Here is a 20,282-nt window from a genome sequence, read left to right as displayed (position 1 = left end):
ATATATTTAAATTACTAAAAGAGAAAAACTGCCAACCAAGACTCCTATATCCAGCAAAATTGTCCTTCAAAAATGAGGGAGAAATTAAAACATTCTCAGACAAAAAGTCACTAAGAGAATTTGTGACCAAGAGACCAGCTCTGCAAGAAATACTAAAGGAAGCACTAGAGTCAGAACCGAAAAGACAGAAGAGAGAGACATGGAGAAAAGTGTAGAAAGAAGGAAAGTCAGATATGATATATATAATACAAAAGGCAAAATGGTAGAGGAAAATATTATCCAAACAGTAATAACTCTAAATGTCAATGGACTGAATTCCCCAATTAAAAGACATAGACTGGCAGAATGGATTAAAAAACAGGATCCTTCTATATGCTGTCTACAGGAAACACATCTTAGACCCAAAGATAAATATAGGTTGAAAGTGAAAGGTTGGGAAAAGATATTTCATGCAAATAACAACCAGAAAAGAGCAGGAGTGGCTATACTAATATCCAACAAGTTAGACTTCAAATGTAAAACAGTTAAAAGAGACAAAGAAGGACACTATATACTATTAAAAGGAAAAATTAAGCAAGAAGACATAACAATCATAAATATTTACGCACCGAACCAGAATGCCCCAAAATACGTGAGGAATACACTGCAAACACTGAAAAGGGAACTAGACACATATACCATAATAGTTGGAGACTTCAATTCCCCACTCTCATCAATGGACAGAACATCTACACAGAGGATCAATAAAGAAATAGAGAACCTGAATATTACTATAAATGAGCTTGACTTAACAGACATTTATAGGACATTACATCCCACAACAGCAGGATACACCTTTTTTTCAAGTGCTCATGGATCATTCTCAAAGATAGATCATATGCTGGGTCACAAAGCAAGTCTTAACAAATTTAAAAATATTGAAATCATACACAACACTTTCTCGGATCATAAAGGAATGAAGTTGGAAATCAATAATAGGCAGAGTGCCAGAAAATTCATAAATACATGGAGGCTCAACAGCACACTCTTGAACAACAAGTGGGTCAAAGAAGAAATTGCAAGAGAAATTAGTAAATACCTAGAGGCAAATGAAAATGAAGACACAACATATCAAAACTTATGGGACGCAGCAAAGGCAGTGCTAAGAGGGAAATTTATTGCCCTAAATGCCTTTATCAGAAAAGAAGAAAAGGCAAAAATGCAGGAATTAACTGTCCACTTGGAAGAACTGGAGAAAGAACAGCAAACTAATCCCAAAGCAAGCAAAAGGAAAGAAATAACAAAGATTAGAGCAGAAATAAATGAAATTGAAAACATGAAAACAATAGAGAAAATCAATAAGACCAGAAGTTGGTTCTATGAGAAAATCAACAAGATTGATGGGCCCTTAGCAAGATTGACAAAAAGAAGAAAAGAGAGGATGCAAATAAATAAGATTAGAAATGAAAGAGGAGACATAACTACTGACCTCACAGAAATAAAGGAGGTAATAACAGGATACTATGAACAACTTTACGCTAATAAATACAACAATTTAGATGAAATGGACAGGTTCCTGGAAAGACATGAACAACCAACTTTGACTCAAGAAGAAATAGACGACCTCAAGAAACCAATCACAAGTAAAGAGATTGAATTAGTTATTCAAAAGCTCCCTAAAAAGAAAAGTCCAGGACCAGACGGCTTCACATGTGAATTCTATCAAACATTCCAGAAAGAATTAGTACCTACTCTCCTCAAACTGTTCAACATAATCGAAGTGGAGGGAAAACTACCTAATTCATTCTATGAAGCCAACATCACCCTCATACCAAAACCAGGCAAAGATATTACAAAAAAAGAAAACTACAGACCAATCTCTCTAATGAATACAGATGCAAAAATTCTCAATAAAATTCTAGCAAATCGTATCCAACAACACATTAAAAGAATTATACATCATGACCAAGTAGGATTCATCCCAGGTATGCAAGGATGGTTCAACATAAGAAAATCAATTAGTGTAATACACCATATCAACAAATCAAAGCAGAAAAATCACATGATCATCTCAATTGATGCAGAGAAGGCATTTGACAAGATTCAACATCCTTTCCTTCTGAAAACACTTCAAAAGATAGGAATACAAGGGAACTTCCTTAAAATGATAGAGGGAATATATGAAAAACCCACAGCTAATATCATCCTTAATGGGGAAAAATTGAAAACTTTCCCCCTAAGATCAGGAACAAGACAAGGATGTCCACTATCACCACTATTATTCAACATTGTGTTGGAAGTTCTAGCCAGAGCAATTAGGCAAGAAAAAGAAATACAAGGCATCAAAATAGGAAAGGAAGAAGTAAAACTATCATTGTTTGCAGACGATATGATACTATATGTAGAAAACCCAGAAAAATCCACAACAAAATTACTAGAGCTAATAAATGAGTACAGCAAAGTAGCAGGTTACAAGATCAACATTCAAAAATCTGTAGCTTTTCTATACACTAGTAATGAACAAGCTGAGGTGGAAATCAAGAAACGAATCCCATTTACAATCGCAACTAAAAGAATAAAATACCTAGGAATAAATTTAACCAAAGAGACAAAAAACCTATATAAAGAAAACTACAAAAAACTGTTAAAAGAAATCACAGAAGACCTAAATAGATGGAAGGGCATACCGTGTTCATGGATTGGAAGACTAAATATAGTCAAGATGTCAATCCTACCTAAATTGATTTACAGATTCAATGCAATACCAATCAAAATCCCAACAACTTATTTTTCAGAAATAGAAAAACCAATAAGCAAATTTATCTGGAAGGGCAGGGTGCCCCGAATTGCTAAAAACATCTTGAGGAAAAAAAACGAAGCTGGAGGTCTCGCGCTGCCTGACTTTAAGGCATATTATGAAGCCACAGTGGTCAAAACAGCATGGTATTGGCATAAAGATAGATATATCGACCAACGGAATCGAATAGAGTGCTCAGATATAGACCCTCTCATCTATGGACATTTGATCTTTGATAAGGCAGTCAAGCCAACTCACCTGGGACAGAACAGTCTCTTCAATAAATGGTGCCTAGAGAACTGGATATCCATATGCAAAAGAATGAAAGAAGACCCATCTCTCACACCCTATACAAAAGTTAACTCAAAATGGATCAAAGATCTAAACATTAGGTCTAAGACCATAAAACAGTTAGAGGAAAATGTAGGGAGATATCTTATGGATCTTACAACTGGAGGTGGTTTTATGGACCTTAAACCTAAAGCAAGAACACTGAAGAAAGAAATAAATAAATGGGAGCTCCTCAAAATTAAACACTTTTGTGCATCAAAGAACTTCATCAAGAAAGCCTACACAATGGGAGACAATATTTGGAAATGACATATCAGATAAAGGTCTAGTATCCAGAATTTATAAAGAGATTGTTCAACTCAACAACAAAAAGACAGCCAACCCAATTACAAAATGGGAAAAAGACTTAAACAGACACCTACCAGAAGAAGAAATACGGATGGCCAAGAGGCACATGAAGAGATGCTCAATGTCCCTGGCCATTAGAGAAATGCAAATCAAAACCACAATGAGATATCATCTCACACCCACCAGAATGGCCATTATCAACAAAACAGAAAATGATAAGTGCTGGAGAGGATGCGGAGAAAGAGGCACACTTATCCACTGTTGGTGGGAATGTCAAAGGGTGCAACCACTGTGGAAGGCAGTTTGGCGGTTCCTCAAAAAGCTGAATATAGAATTGCCATACGACCCAGCAATACCATTGCTAGGTATCTACTCAAAGGACTTAAGGGCAAAGACACAAACGGACATTTGCACACCAATGTTTATAGCAGCGTTATTTACAATTGCAAAGAGATGGAAACAGCCAAAATCTCCATCAACAGAAGAGTGGCTAAACAAACTGTGGTATATACATACGATGGAATATTATGCAGCTTTAAGACAAGATAAACTTACGAACCATGTAATAACATGGATGGACCTAGAGAATATTATGCTGAGTGAATCCAGCCAAAAACTAAAGGACAAATACTGTATGGTCCCACTGATGTGAACGGACATTCGAGAATAAACTTGAAATATGTCATTGGAAACAGAGTTCAGCAGGAGTTAGAAACAGGGTAAGACAATGGGTAATTGAAGCTGAAGGGATACAGACTGTGCAACAGGACTAGATACAAAAACTCAAAAATGGACAGCACAATAATACCTAATTGTAAAGTAATCATGTTAAAATACTGAATGAAGCTGCATCTGAGCTATAGGGTTTTTTTTGTTTTTGTTTGCTTGTTGGTTTGTTTGTTGTTGTTGTTTTTTACTATTATTACTACTTTTATTTCTTTTCTTTATATTAACATTTTATATCTTTTTCTGTTGTGTTGCTAGTTCCTCTAAACCGATGCAAGTGTACTAAGAAACAATGATCATGCATCTATGTGATGATGTTAAGAATTACTGAGTACATATGTAGAACGGTATGATTTCTAAATGTTGTGTTAATTTCTTTTTTTTTTTCTTTCCGTTAATAAAAAAAAAAAAAAGAAAAAAAGAAACAGGGGACAAAATGACTGAAGTACTGCCTTATCAGTAATTACAAATAATGTGCTGGTTTGAAAGGAAGTATGCCCCCTAAGAAAAGCCATGTTTTAATATATATCCCATGTCATAAAGGTAGAATAATCCATATTCAATACTGTATATTTGAAACTGTAATGAGATCATCTCCCTGGTTGATGTGATTTAGTTAAGAATGGTTGTTAAACTGGATTAGGGGATGACATGTCTCCACCCATTTGAGTGGGTCTTGATTAGTTTCTGAAGTCCTATAAAAGAGGAAACATTTTGGAGAATGGGAGATTCAGAGAGATTCAGAGAGAGCAACACTACAAAGCAGAGAGTCCACCAGCCAGCGACCTTTGGAGATGAAGAAGGAAGACACCTCCTGGGGAGCTTCATGAAATAGGAAGCCAGGAGAGAAAGCTAGCAGATGATGCCATGGTCGCCATGTGCCCTTCCAGCTGAGAGAGAAGCCCTGACTGTGTTCCCCATGTGCCTTCTCACTTGAGAGAGAAACCCTGAACTTCATCGGCCTTCTTGAACCAAGGTATCTTTCCCTAGATGCCTTTGATTGGACATTTCTTTAGACTTGTTTTAATTGGGACATTTCCTTGGCCTTAGAACTGTAAACTAGCAACTCATTAAATTCCCCTTTTTAAAAGCCATTCCATTTCTGGTATATTGCCTTCCAGCAGCTAGCAAACTAGAACAGATTTTGGTACTGGAGAGTGGGGTGCTGCTGCTGCAGTTTGCAAATACCAAACATGTTGGAACGGCTTTTTAAATGGATAAAGGGAAGATTTTGGAAGAGTTGTAAGAAGCTTGATAGAGAAGGCCTAGAATGCTTTGGAGAGACTTTTGGTAGAAATATGGCCTCTAAAGATACCTCTGATGAGGCCTTAGACAGAAATGAGGCACGTGTTATTGAAAACTGGAAGGAAGGTGATCCTTGTTTTAAAATGGCAGATAATCTGGCAAAGTTGACTAATGGTATTGGCTGGAACGCAGATTTTAAAAGCCATGAACTTGGATATTTAGCAGAAGAGATCTCCAAATTAAACGTCGAAAGTGCAGTCTGGTTTCTCCTTGCAGCTTATAGTGAAATGCGACAGGAAAGAGATGAGCTGAAAACTGAACTCTTGAGTAAAAAGAAACCAGAAATTGAGGTCCCAGAAAATTCTGGGCCTACAGAAAGGGAGACTACAGAGTATAGTGTGGATTTAACCAAATGTGGAACCAGCCAGCCATTTCAGAGAAAGTCAGGATCGGACATGGAGTTATCCAGGAAAGATTTGTGGAAACTCCTTATGTCTGATGGGCATGATCCAACACTACTGCATAGAAAGCCAACGAGAGTGCTTGGGGACCTGTATAAACAGAGCCGCTGCCAGTCTGGACTGAGGGGTTCAGAGAAGGGACACATTGGAGGAAAAATAACTTCAGAGGCAAAACCGTGGAGGCTGAGGTCTGAAGTCAAGAAGCCTCAGGCCAGGAGAGTCGACACACCCAAGCCCATGGAGAGGGTGAGTTTGCCCCAAAGGCAGAGAATGGGCCTTCCACCTCATTGCAGTGGAAGAGTCATGCCGCCTCAGGCCTTGGAGAGGGTGAAGCACGTTTCTTGGGGTTGGGGGAGAGCCTGGCTGCCACCACATGGAGGGGTTGAGCGTGTGCCCCGGAGATGGCAGAGAGCCCAGGTGCAGCCCCAATGCTTGGAGAGGGTGGAGCCAAGAGAAAGGTGGTCTCCCCAATATCCCCCAAGGTTGCATTCAGAGAGAGGATGGCATAGGCATTTGGAAAGGGTGGGACTGCCACTTTCTAAAGCCCTGAGGATAAATGAGTCTCAGACTTTGAAATCTAATGGACTTTGCCCTGCAGGTTTTCGAAACTGTATGAGTCCGGTGACCCCTGTGTTCCTTCCTCCCTATGGAAATGTGTCCATGTATCCTATGAATGTCCCTCCTTTGTATGTTGGCAGCAAATAACTTGTTATGAGTTTTCAAAGGTCCAGAGCAAATGGAGAGAATTCTGCCTTAGGACAGACCATGCCTGTAACTGATTTGATGAGATTTTATACTGTCTCTAATTTTTTACTTCATTGTATTGCTACTGAAAGGTTTAAGGTTTCTGATAGTGTTATGAAGTTAATGTATTTTGTATATGGGAAAAACATGTCTTTTTTAGGGGCCAGAGGGTGGAATGTGCTGGTTTGAAAGGAAGTATGCCCCCTAAGAAAAGCCATGTTTTAATATATATCCCATGTCATAAAGGTAGAATAATCCATATTCAATACTGTATATTTGAAACTGTAATGAGATCATCTCCCTGGTTGATGTGATTTAGTTAAGAATGGTTGTTAAACTGGATTAGGGGTGACATGTCTCCACCCATTTGAGTGGGTCTTGATTAGTTTCTGAAGTCCTATAAAAGAGGAAACATTTTGGAGATTCAGAGAGACTCAGAGAGAGAGCAGAGAATGCTGCAGCACCATGAAGCAGAGAGTCCACCAGCCAGCGACCTTTGGAGATGAAGAAGGAAAACGCCTCCTGGGGAGCTTCATGAAACAGGAAGCCAGGAGACCAAGCTAGCAGATGACACCGTATTCGCCATGTGCCTGTCCAGCCTAGAGAGAAGCCCTGACTGTGTTCGCCATGTGCCTTCTCACTTGAAAGAGAAACCCTGAACTTCATCGGCCTTCTTGAACCAAGGTATCTTTCCCTAGATGCCTTTGACTGGACATTTCTTTAGACATGTTTTAATTGGGACATTTTCTTGGCCTTAGAACTGTAAACTTGCAACTCATTAAATTCTCCCTTTTAAAAGCCATTCCGTTTCTGGTATATTGCATTCCAGCAGCTAGCAAACTAGAACAATTAAACTCCCCAATGAAAAGGCATAGGTTGGCAGAATGGGTAAAAATGCACGATCCCACTATATGTTGTTTAAAAAAGACTCATCTTACATCCAAAGATACAAAAGGTTAAAAGTGAAAGGATGGAAAAAAATATCCCATGCAAATAGTAGCTAAAAGAAAACTGGGGTAGCTATATCAATATCAGACAAAATTGACTTTAAGTCAAGGACTGTTACATGAGACAGAGAAAGACACTAAATATTAATAAAAAGGATCAAATAAAAACTAAAAAAAAAAAGGATCAATCCACCAAGAAAAAAAATAACAAATCATCAACATTCATGCACCTAACAAGGTGCCCCAAAATACGTGAGGCAAACATTGACAAAACTGAAGGGAGAAACAGACACTTCTACTTTAATACTTGGAGACGTCAATGCATCATTTTCATCAATGGCTAGAACAGTTAGAGAGAAATAAATAAATAAATGGAGAATTTGAACAATATTATAAATGAACCAGACCTAACAGATAAATACAGACTACCTCACCCAAAAACAGAATACACAGATTTCAGAGGTTCCTTGGTGTCTTACTAAGTTTTAGGAGGAATCACAACTGAGAAAATGGGCAGTGTGTTAATACGTAGTCAGATTCCTTAAAGGGTTTCCAGCCCCCAAATGACTAAGCACTGCTACATAATCAGTTTTCCTTCAATCTGTTAGATAGGTTTGTCTGGATATACTATTTCATGTCAAGTACAGCTATCATTGTACACTGACACTCTAACCAACAGAACCCTGGACAATGAGTAAAACAATTAACTCTTGATAAGTTTTGACATTTTGCCTCATCCTACATTAATCAGGAAGGTATTTCAAACAGTCCCAAGATCCTTCACATATACCACCTACCCCTGGGTTCTTACTTGTCTCAGTTCCTAAAATATCTGTATTTTTTACCTTTCACAACTACCTCAGCCACAAATGCTTCTTTTCAATAGCCTTGTTTAAAAGTAAAAAATGCTACACCACACATTCCCAAGATTTCCACAAATCTCTAGTATACCAGAATTCTCATACATAAATTTATTTTATGTTAACTGTAAAGGAAACATTTATCTGTGCTTAGATTAATACATATCCACAATGGAGGGGAAAGAAGATATCAAAGCAATTTAAAGCCTCAGATGAAATGTCTTGGTGAAATTCCCCTCTTTTATACATTTAGGACTTAATATCCTCAAATATTCAGCTTAAAAAAAAGTTCCATCAAAATCTTCTTTACAAGCTTATCTGTAAAAGCAAATGGCCCCACATTGCCTATTGCCTCCCTCACTTCTGTCTTTGGGAGATTTCCTGCATGTCCTCTGACATGTGTATCTGATAAATGTTTTGCATGCTTACTCTTGAAAAAAAAAAAAATCACACTTGATACCTGCAAAGATTATCAATTTCCTGAACAGACTGGTAAGAAATTAAGAACTTTCATAATAGCCAAAAAATGAAAGTCTATCAACTGATAAACAGACAAACAATACCTGGTATGCATGTACAGTGGAATATTATTTGGCCATAAAAAGGCATGTTCACCCATGTAGCATGAAACTTGAGAACATGCTAAGTAAAAAAACCAGTCACAAAACACCATGTATTACATGATTCCATTCTTATGAAATGCCCAGAATCAACTAATCCACATAGATAGAAAGAGTAGCAGCTGCTTACACCTTGAGATACAGAGGTAGGGGGTGGAGGATGGATGATAGCTAAAGAACAAACAGAGTTTCTATTTGAGGTGATAAAAATGTTTAAAAATTGAGTGTAGTGATGGCTGCACATATCTGTGAATAGACTTAAAACCACAGTTATACAAATAAAGTGAGTGGGTGAATTGTAGTATGATATGTGAATTACTTCTGTTTATAAAAAAGATCAGCACCATAGGGTATTGGCCTGGTTACTTGGTTGTTGTTTAATTTTTAGGTATAACTGAAATAAAATCAACTCCAAGTAGACCAGTTTTGACATTATACATATACTCATGAAGCCATCACCATATCAAGATAAACATTTCAGTCAAGCCCACAAGTTTCCTCATGCCCTCTACAACCTTATGGCCTACTTTGTTCATACATAAAAGACTGAAATAAAGTACAATCTTGATACTTCAGATGATGTCAGATTTCCTCTGCCAAACCTACCACCCCACATACACATACGCAAAACCAGAGAGATTTCAGCTGATAACACTATGAGCATGAAGTAATTCATGCTCAGCAGATAAACCTCCCACTTATCACTTACTCTTTCTACCCACTACTCAGATCCCCATCACCTCTGAACTTTATGAACCAAGAGTCTGATGGGCCCTTGCCCCAGCCCAACATCCCATGATTATCCTCCTGCCAAAAGTTGCTATCCTTCAATGGCTATAAACTGCCTATAGAAATCGTCCAAACTTTAATATGGTTACAAGGTCATCAGTTTCAATACACTTACCCCACATCTTGTCCCAATCACACTGAAATAAGCTTCTCTGCACCTTCCACATGAGTTAAGTGCCTGCTTCTTTCCTGCTACCACAGCACCTGAATGTAGCCAATCCATGAACCTCAGGCAGTCATTTTATAATTTTTCACTGACCTTTACTCTCCCACCAATGATTATTAACCATAGTAATGGGAGAATTATCAGGTGTGTCACAGTAATCTGTTCTTCATTGCGTTAGCTCCAAAGCATAAACTGGTAGATGATTTATAACACATATATTATCACCGCAGATTACAAGTCATTTTTATTTGTCTTACATGTTACATTTTCCTCACAGTTTCAGATGATGGAACAGTGTTGGGCATGAGAATCTGTGCAATTTCTAATCTAAAAGTGCCCCTTGGAAACCTTCAGTGTGCTCCTCCAAGCATAGACACAGTTGCCTGTCTGTCAACTAACTCCTTGAGGGCAGGGACCCATGTCTTTGTTACCTTTTAATCTCAATGACTAATTCAGTGAAGAACCAAAAAAAAAAAGGTAAGGAACTAGCTAAAAGGAAGTCACAAAATAATTTTTCCTCTAAATGTAAGGAGGTAAATACGAGGTTCCTTTAAAAGTCCATAATAATATAAGGAAAAATGCTTTTGTCATGAATACAAGTAATTCAAAGTAAAAGTAAGAAAGTCATACGCATTATAAAAACCAGATAAAATAAAATTTTCATTTGTAAAATTTAAAGCAGGACAAAAGAACACCTAGGGTGTCATATAAGATTCTACAAAAGTTCCATGCAAAAAAAGTTCCATGCACTAGGTTAACTGTCCAGAAACCTACAACCTCCAGATGGGTCCCTGGACCAGACAAGTCCTGAAATGCAGAAGGGCCAGCCTCTCCAGAACATCAACTAGTTCCATCCCCCTATCGCATGTTATTGATAACCCCTTCCATCATGAAAAAGTCAGAACAGGCATAACTAAATATCCCTAAAGAGTGGGAGAAAGATCAAAGGCAATGGGGGAGTTAGAGAAAGAAGGTAGGGTTTAACAAATGAGTATGATTGCTGAATCATTATACTGATATTTCTTTTAGTCTCCAGTATCTTAGAGCAGCTAGAAATAAAAACCTAAAATTGTGGAATTATAATCCATACCAAACTCTGAAATCTGTTTTACAACTAATTGTTGTGATGTGCTCTGAAATTCCTTGCTTTTTTGTATATATGTTATCTTTCACACATACACAAATATATATATATATATATATATATATATATATATATATATATATATATATATATATATATATTTCTTCTAGCCTCCAATGTTTTGGAGCAGCTAGAAGGAAAAATCTGAAATAGTGGAATAGTAATTCATAAACTCTGAAAACTGTTCTGGAACAAGTTATTTAAGTGTACTTTGAAAATTATTGCTTTTTCTCTCTTTTCTTTGTATATGTATATTTAACAATAAAAATTTTTTTAACAACAACAAAAAAATCAAAGCAGGGAGATAACTGCTGGGCCAAGAGTCTTCTTGCCTCCCAGTTTTCCTGTCTTTCTAAAACTGAGTGATCTAGTTCTGACGCTGGGGTCACACAGCGCATGTCTGTTCGTTTGGTCTCAGAACAGCTCTTCAGAGAGTGAAAATCGATGAGCCTGTATGTGTGGATTTGAGACATCTCTTTTCTAGATCCAGTGTCCACCAGCTCTCTCAAAGGCTGATAGGGTAACCACTGGAGATGCGCTGGACCGGGCATGGCTCTCCTTGATGCCGGGGCAACATCCCCTCCCCACCTCCTCCCACTTCCTCCCACCTTGTTCTAGGCCTGGAATCACCTGAGGGTTTGGGCCCAGTCGCTCTGGGGTCTCAAGTACGCTGCCATGCTGGCCTCGCCTTCACCAGCCGGCCTATTCCGGCTCGGCTCTTTCCCGGAAGGGGCTCTCCAGGACTGGCTGGGGAGAAGGCGGGGGCGGGAGCTACACTAAGAGGCCACCAATGAAAATACGCGGCACTCCACACCCTGCTACGCGCGCCCCGGCCAGGAGGGGCCGGTTCCTGGGAGAAAAGAACTCCAACTACTATCCGTCTGGGCCAAACCCTGCCACACAGGAGCGCGCGTTCAGGTTCTCTTTATGCCTCTATCGGTTTAGTTCGAACTATTCTGCAGGCCTGTTCTCTGCCAGCCCTAGTGCTGGGCAGTGCTAAGGGTAGCAAGGAGAATGAGGCCCACTGTCTTCAAAGAGCATACAGTCTAGCAGAGAAAGTCAGGCTGTAGCAGTGCGATTTGAGTTTCCCAAAGATGTCAGCCTCAGTCCCTAAAGGCCATACCTGGGCTCAAAAAGTGAAGGAGGATGAAGAAGAGGACCGGCTGGACTAGCTCATCTCCCGGTCCAGCTGTGCTGCCTCCCACTATGCGGTGCAGGAGTGCATGGTCCAGCACCAGGACTGGTGGCAGTGCCAGCCACATGTGAGCCTTCAGGGTCTGTATGAGTGAACAGCAGGCAAGACGGCGGGAGAGATGCAGAGGAAGAAAGAACAAACTAGTGCCCACCACTGACATCCCAAGCCACCTAACCTCAGAGGATGGTCCTGCAGAAACCGGCACCCAGAGAGATCATAGGAAGAAATCCTAAATGGTAGAAGTGTGGGCCATGAGATATAAAACTTGGGGATACCCTTTAGGACACGTTGAGAGCCAGATAGCCATGAATTTGGACACAACTGTTACCCATCTTAGTCCACCAGTACTGCCATGTAAAACAAGTTAAGGGATGCTCCTCTACGCAGATCTGAGTAAGTGTGGAAAGTACTGAGCTGACTACACAGACATTTGAATTTTAAATGTAAATTTACATCTAAAAGTAAATTGGTTGCCTGATCAGATCTTTGTTTATTCAGCCACTGACGTAACAAAAAGAAATTGTTGTGAGACTTTTCACATGTGCCAGGAGTTATACAGAGAAGGCTGGTTTTAACAAATGAGTTTGAATGCTGAAACATTATACTGATATTTCTTTTAGCTTCCAGTACCTTAGGGCTGCTAGAAATAAAAACCTAAAATTGTAGAATTTTGTAACCCATACCAATCACTGAAATCTATTCTACAATTAACTGCAGCAATGTACTTTTTTTTTTATTAACGGAAAAAAAAAAAAGAAATTAACACAACATTTAGAAATCATACCATTCTACATATGCAATCAGTAATTCTTAACATCATCACATAGATGCATTATCATCGTTTCTTAGTACATTTGCATCGGTTTAGAGGAACTAGCAACACAACAGAAAAAGATATAGAATGTTAATATAGAGAAAAGAAATAAAAGTAGTAATAATAGTAAAAAAAAAAAAAAAAAAACCCTATAGCTCAGATGCAGCTTCATTCAGTGTTTTAACATGATTACTTTACAATTAGGTATTATTGTACTGTCCATTTTTGAGTTTTTGTATCTAGTCCTGTTGCACAGTCTGTATCCCTTCAGCTCCAATTACCCATTATCTTACCCTGTTTCTAACTCCTGCTGGACTCTGTTACCAATGACATATTTCAAGTTTATTCTCGAATGTCCGTTCACATCAGTGGGACCATACAGTATTTGTCCTTTAGTTTTTGGCTGGACTCACTCAGCATAATATTCTCTAGGTCCATCCATGCTATTACATGCTTCATAAGTTTATCTTGTCTTAAAGCTGCATAATATTCCATCGTATGTATATACCACAGTTTGTTTAGCCACTCGTCTGTTGATGGAGATTTTGGCTGTTTCCATCTCTTTGCAATTGTAAATAACGCTGCTATAAACATTGGTGTGCAAATGTCCATTTGTGTCTTTGCCCTTAAGTCCTTTGAGTAGATACCTAGCAATGGTATTGCTGGGTCGTATGGCAATTCTATATTCAGCTTTTTGAGGAACCGCCAAACTGCTTTCCACAGTGGTTGCACCATTTGACATTCCCACCAACAGTGGATAAGTGTGCCTCTTTCTCCGCATCCTCTCCAGCACTTATCATTTTCTGTTTTGTTGATAATGGCCATTCTGGTGGGTGTGAGATGATATCTCATTGTGGTTTTGATTTGCATTTCTCTAATGGCCAGGGACATTGAGTATCTCTTCATGTGCCTCTTGGCCATCCGTATTTCCTCTTCTGGTAGGTGTCTGCTCAAGTCTTTTTCCCATTTTGTAATTGGGTTGGCTGTCTTTTTGTTGTTGAGTTGAACAATCTCTTTATAAATTCTGGATACTAGACCTTTATCTGATATGTCATTTCCAAATATTATCTCCCATTGTGTAGGCTGTCTTTCTACTTTCTTGATGAAGTTCTTCAATGCACAAAAGTGTTTAATTTTGAGGAGCTCCCATTTATTTATTTATTTCTTCAGTGTTCTTGCTTTAGGTTTAAGGTCCATAAAACCACCTCCAGTTGTAAGATTCATAAGATATCTCCCAACATTTTCCTCTAACTGTTTTATGGTCTTAGACCTAATGTTTAGATCTTTGATCCATTTTGAGTTAACTTTTGTATAGGGTGTGAGATACGGGTCTTCTTTCATTCTTTTACTTATGGATATCCAGTTCTCTAGGCACCATTTATTGAAGAGACTGTTCTGTCCCAGGTGAGTTGGCTTGACTGCCTTATCAAAGATCAAATGTCCATAGATGAGAGGATCTATATCTGAGCACTCTATTCGATTCCATTGGTCGATATATCTATCTTTATGCCAATACCATGCTGTTTTGACCACTGTGGCTTCATAATATGCCTTAAAGTCTGGCAGCGCAAGACCTCCAGCTTCGTTTTTTTTTCCTCAAGATGTTTTTAGCAATTCGGGGCACCCTGCCCTTCCAGATAAATTTGCTTATTGGTTTTTCTATTTCTGAAAAATAAGTTGTTGGGATTTTGATTGGTATTGCATTGAATCTGTAGATCAGTTTAGGTAGGATTGACATCTTAATTATATTTAGTCTTCCAATCCATGAACACGGTATGCCCTTCCATCTATTTAGGTCTTCTGTGATTTCTTTTAGCAGTTTTTTGTAGTTTTCTTTATATAGGTTTTTTGTCTCTTTAGTTAAATTTATTCCTAGGTATTTTATTCTTTTAGTTGCGATTGTAAATGGGATTCGTTTCTTGATTTCCCCCTCAGCTTGTTCATTACTAGTGTATAGAAAAGCTACAGATTTTTGAATGTTGATCTTGTAACCTGCTACTTTGCTGTACTCATTTATTAGCTCAGCAATGTACTTTTAAATCTATTGCTTTTATGTATATATATGTTATTTAAAGAGAAGGAGGAGTATAACAGAGCAGATAGGATTTAACAAATGAGTATGACTGTTGAATCACTGTATTGACATTTCTGTTTGTCTCCAGTGTCAGAGCAGGCAGAAGAAAAAATGAAAACTCGTGGAACTGTAATCCATACCAAAGTTTAAAATATGTTCTATAACTACTTGTTGAAATGTACTTTGAAATTTATTGCTTTTTTGTACATGTTATATTTCACACACAAAAAACATTTAAAAAAATACAGCCCAACAGATATTTTACAGAAACAAGAAGCACTTACTCTTTTACACATGTTTGAGAAGATAAGCTATATTGAAATAAAAACAAAAGATAAAACAAAACAAAAATCCTCTATTTTGCCAGCTCCAAATAATCATTTCTAGTAAATATTGTTATAAAATTCAAATACAAATTTTTTTAAAGTACCCACATTAATGGAGTTTTCTAAAATGCTATCATAATTATTTGGACAACATGGGAAATGTTCCCTCACTCCCAAGATGGAAAGTGACCTTCAAGTCAAGAACCTGCCCACAGTTCCACAGGAGGCTAAGAATAGGGTTGCAATATGATTCTACAAGCCAGTTACTAGGTATATATTCAGAAGAACTGCAAGCAGGGACACAAATAGACATCTGCACACTGGTGTTTATGGTGTCATTATCCATATCCATGGAGGTGGCCCAAGGGTACATCAACTGATGAGGAGAAAGGAACTGCGGTGTATACATACAATGATGAATATTGTAGGGCTGCAGAAAGGAATGAAGTCATGAGCATGCAACAAGGTAAATGAACCTTGAGGACATTAATTTGAGCGAAATAAACCAGAAACTAATGGACACATATTGTATGGTCTAATATAAAGCAACTATAATGAGTTAACTCTGAGAATTAAATTCAAGAGCATTAAGTTATCAGGAGATAGAAAGTGGGCAGAGACTGGGCAATTGATGATTAAGGACTACAGAATGTTCAATAAGGGTTACTGTGAAGGTTCCTAAATCATATGCTTTTATTTCATTTATTCCTGAGTTTTAACTGTAATCTGTAAATTCTGAACTGATATGCTCTTTGTGTATAACCTGGTCGTTCCTTGAAACTTTATCTATATGACACCTGAGACTCAGAGCTAGAGTTCTGTATCTCTTAAAGTCAGCATTACTCCATACAGCAACTGGTAAAAACACTGAAAAAGATTAGACTTCAATTAGAGACATAACTGAAGTTTATGAGAATATAGGGTAAGGGATGATATTGCCTGTATTTCAAAAGCTTCAACTTTTGTGTGAGACCAAAGGAGGAGATGTTCATTTAGTCCAAAATTTAAATTATATGTAGCATACTATCTAATTTAACCTGTATTTTCAGTTTATTGAAACAACCTAATTACATGGAACATAGAATAGGGATGAGGTCTTGTTATTCCGTTCAAGTTATTATAATACCCTAATATATTTAAGCATGTGTTGGGCAGAAAATAAAGTATTTGTGAAGTTCCTTGAGGGACTGGAATAAAACCCACCTGGGAAATTCATGATACTCTCTCAAGCATTAGGGATCCCCAATTTTATAAGCCAAGCCCTCAATCTTGAGGCTTGCCTTTTGAAACATTTCTGTAATCACAAAGCTAAGCCTACTTATAACTATGCCTAAGAGTCACCCCCCAAAATACCTCCTTGTTGCTCAGATGTGGCCTCTCTTTCTAAGCCAAACTCTGCAAATAAACTCCCTCCCCCGACCAACCCTTCCCCAACATAGGACATGACTCCCAGGGGTGTAAGCCTCCCTGGCAATGTGGGTCATGACTCTCAGAGATAAACCTGGGCGCTGACAACATGGGACTCAGAATGCCTTCTCAACCAAAAGAAGGAGAAGAAATGAAACAAAATAAAGTTTCAGTGGCTAAGAGATTTCAAATAGTGTTGGGAGGTCATTCTGGAGACTATTTTTATGCAAGCTTCAGCCAGATATTGCAAATTGCCACATTACGCCAAGCACCAACCAAGAGTATTCCTGAAAACCCTAAAGAATACCCAGGCGTCTGTCTAAGATTCCATAAAAGGTTTACCCATTAAGTTTATTTTTTCAGGAACTTTAAGCCTTCACGTGGTTCCTATGCCAGTTAAGCTCTGAAACCCAGAGGCACCAGTCTCTCCAAGAAGATCAACTAGGTTCATTCCTCCAGCCCCATAATGTTGATACCCCTCTTCAGCATGAAGAAATTAGGATGGTCATTGCTCAGATATCCCTGAAGATGGAGAGAATGTTCAAATAACTGAGAAGTTAGGATTTAAAAAATGATGCCTACAGACTCATTATAGATATTTCTTTTTAGTTTCTAGTATATTAGAGTAGCTAGAAGAAAATACCTGAAACTGTTGAACTGTAACCCAGTAATCTTGATCTTTGAAAATGATTGTATAACTATATACTACATGAGTGTGTGATTGTAAAAACCTTGTGACTTATACCCCCTTTATCCAGTGTATGGGTGGATGAATAATAAAAGACATGCATGAAATAAATAATAATAATAATAACAGGTTGGGAATATGGAGGAAAAAACACCCCTACGTAAACTATGGACAATAGTTAATAGTACTACTTTAATAATTGTTCATTAATTATAACAAATGTAACTACTGTAAAAAAAAATTACCAAAAAAATGTTATCATCCATTGTGGCAAATTTTCCTCACCAATGTAAGTGCTGGTGGTGGGGAGGTATATAGGAATCCTGTATTTTATGCATGATTATTCTATAAACCCACAACTTCTCTAATTAAAAAATGCTTTAACAGAAAATAAAACTAATAGGCAATGTCATGGAACCCCCAAGTAAAGAAAATTTATTTCCCTACAGTAAATAAATCCAAATTGTTATTAAAAAAAGAGAACACGCCCACAGACCAGGTCCTGGCCACGGTGCAGGCCATGTAGCACATCATCTTTATCACTGAAAAACACCCAGAGTGAAGCCCAGTCTCCATCATACCACAGGAGGCTGTAGTGTTAGTACTGCATAAAGAAAAGCCCACAATTTTCTACCACCCTCAAACTTTGACAGGTTCAATCCACTGCTGTGGAAAACAGTTTGGCAATCCCTCAGAAAGCTAAGTATAGAATCATGATATAACCTGGCAATCCCACTACTAGGTATAGATGCAAAAGAACTGAAAGCAGGGACTTGAACAGGTATTTGCATACCCATGTTCATAGTGGCATTATTCACAATTGCTGAACGATGGAAGCAACCCAAGTGTCCATCAACCAATGAATGGATAAACAAAACAAAATGTGGTATATAAACACAATGAATTAATATTGAGCTGTAAAAATGAGTAAAGTCCTTAAAAAAACAAAAGAAAGAATAAAATCCTGATAAACGTGTCAATATAGAATCAGAATCTAAGCTATTGGTTACCAGGGGAGAAGGTGAGGGTAGAGAATGAGGAATCAATTATCAAATTGCACAGTTTAAGTTTGGCTTGATTGTAAAGTTTTGGGAATGGGTAGTGGAGATAGTAGCATAAAGTTGTGAACATAACAGCACGGAATTATATATTTGAATGTGATTAAAAGGGGAAATTTTAGGTTGTATATATGTTACTAGAATTTTTTTGAAAACCAAACAAGCATAGGGCTGCCTATATATATATATATATAAAGAAAAGCCCACAATTTTCTACCACCCTCGAACTTTGACAGGTTCGATCCACTGCTGTGGAAAACAGTTTGGCAATCCCTCAGAAAGCTAAGTATAGAATCATGATATAACCTGGCAATCCCACTACTAGGTATAGATACAAAAGAATTGAAAGCAGGGACTTGAACAGGTATTTGCATACCCATGCAATATATATCAGATATATATATATCTGATATGGTAAGGAGACAATACAGTTCCAGAAAGTCACATTACCAGAGTGACCAAGAGGGAGAACAGTCCAAGTCCATTCACGCACTCTGTTTTCTCTAAGACATGGAGAAAGAAAGCATCTGCAGAGCCAGTCAGGGTGGATCTCAATCAGGAGATGCTTGAGATCTGACAACTATGCTCAAGGCTGATCTGTCTACTCATTCCTCTTCAGTTACTGCCTTTTAAAGTAAATAGTAAAACTCTCCACCTGTTGCTTATGCCAGAACCCTGTGGTCAACCCTGATACTTCTAGTTTCATTCATCTATAGCCCATTAATCAAAATCCAGTTGATTCTTCTGCCTACATATTGCTCTGAAACCTACTGGATGCTCTTGCTTTGGGTCATCTAACCTCCATGTTTTCTTTCTGGGCCACTGCAAAACGATTCTCAATTGTCTCCCCCAATTCATTTTTGCCTCCAATTCTCTGTTCTCAAACCTGCCTTGCCTAGGGTTCACAGCCACTGGCCAAGGTAGCTAGTAGAGTACTTGAAATGTAGCTGGTCTGAACTGAGATGTGCTGAAAATGTAAAATGCACACCAGATTTAGACAATTTAGTACGAAAAAAATGTGAATTCCTAATTTTTAAAACAATGATTACAGCTTAAATTGTAATATTTTTGGATATACTAGGCTAAAATACCTAATTTCACTACTAAAAAAAATTGAGAGGCTCACATTATCTACTGGACAGTGTTGAGCTACACTGATTATGAAAAGCTGAACTGATCAAGTCACCCCCACCCCCACTTTAAACTCATAACAATTCCCCCTTCATTTGGGGGAGAGCATTCAAAATCCCTAACATTTGCCTGAAGCCCTGTGTGATGCGCCCTATCCCCTCCCAAATCACCATGGTCTCCAACCACACTGTATATGTTTAAATAATGAATGATGGGTGATGAAATTTGAGTGCTTTCTAGTCCCAAATGTTTTACTGATTTTCACTCATTTAATCCATACAACCCCATGAGGCAAAATTATCTCCTTTTTGTAGATGGGGAATTTGTTACATAGGGAAATTAACAGTGTTTGTACTTGAACAAAATATTCAATGGAATCTTGATGATGATTGTATAATGATATAGCTTTCACAATGTGACTGTGTGATTGTGAAAACCTTGTGTCTGATGCTCCTTTATCTACCTTGTCAAC

General features: G+C 38.0%; 2 protein-coding genes and 1 pseudogene across 4 annotated transcripts in view; 2 read left to right on the top strand and 1 right to left on the bottom strand.

The window, feature by feature from the left end:
* IGF2BP3 (insulin like growth factor 2 mRNA binding protein 3) overlaps positions 1 to 20,282 on the bottom strand; it is a 194,542-nt gene that overhangs the window by 54,374 nt on the left and 119,886 nt on the right. The window lies entirely within an intron of this gene.
* Positions 1 to 20,282, top strand: part of MALSU1 (mitochondrial assembly of ribosomal large subunit 1) — a 174,962-nt gene that overhangs the window by 76,292 nt on the left and 78,388 nt on the right. The gene's annotated exons all lie outside the window — the stretch shown is intronic.
* LOC143650702 (cytochrome c oxidase assembly factor 4 homolog, mitochondrial-like) lies at positions 11,919 to 12,904 on the top strand (annotated as a pseudogene).

The sequence above is a fragment of the Tamandua tetradactyla genome, chromosome 1 (genome assembly GCF_023851605.1).
Source record: "Tamandua tetradactyla isolate mTamTet1 chromosome 1, mTamTet1.pri, whole genome shotgun sequence".
Lineage (NCBI taxonomy): Eukaryota > Metazoa > Chordata > Mammalia > Pilosa > Myrmecophagidae > Tamandua > Tamandua tetradactyla.
Note: the sequence above shows the minus strand (reverse complement) of the source record. Positions and strands in the feature narration are given on the sequence as shown.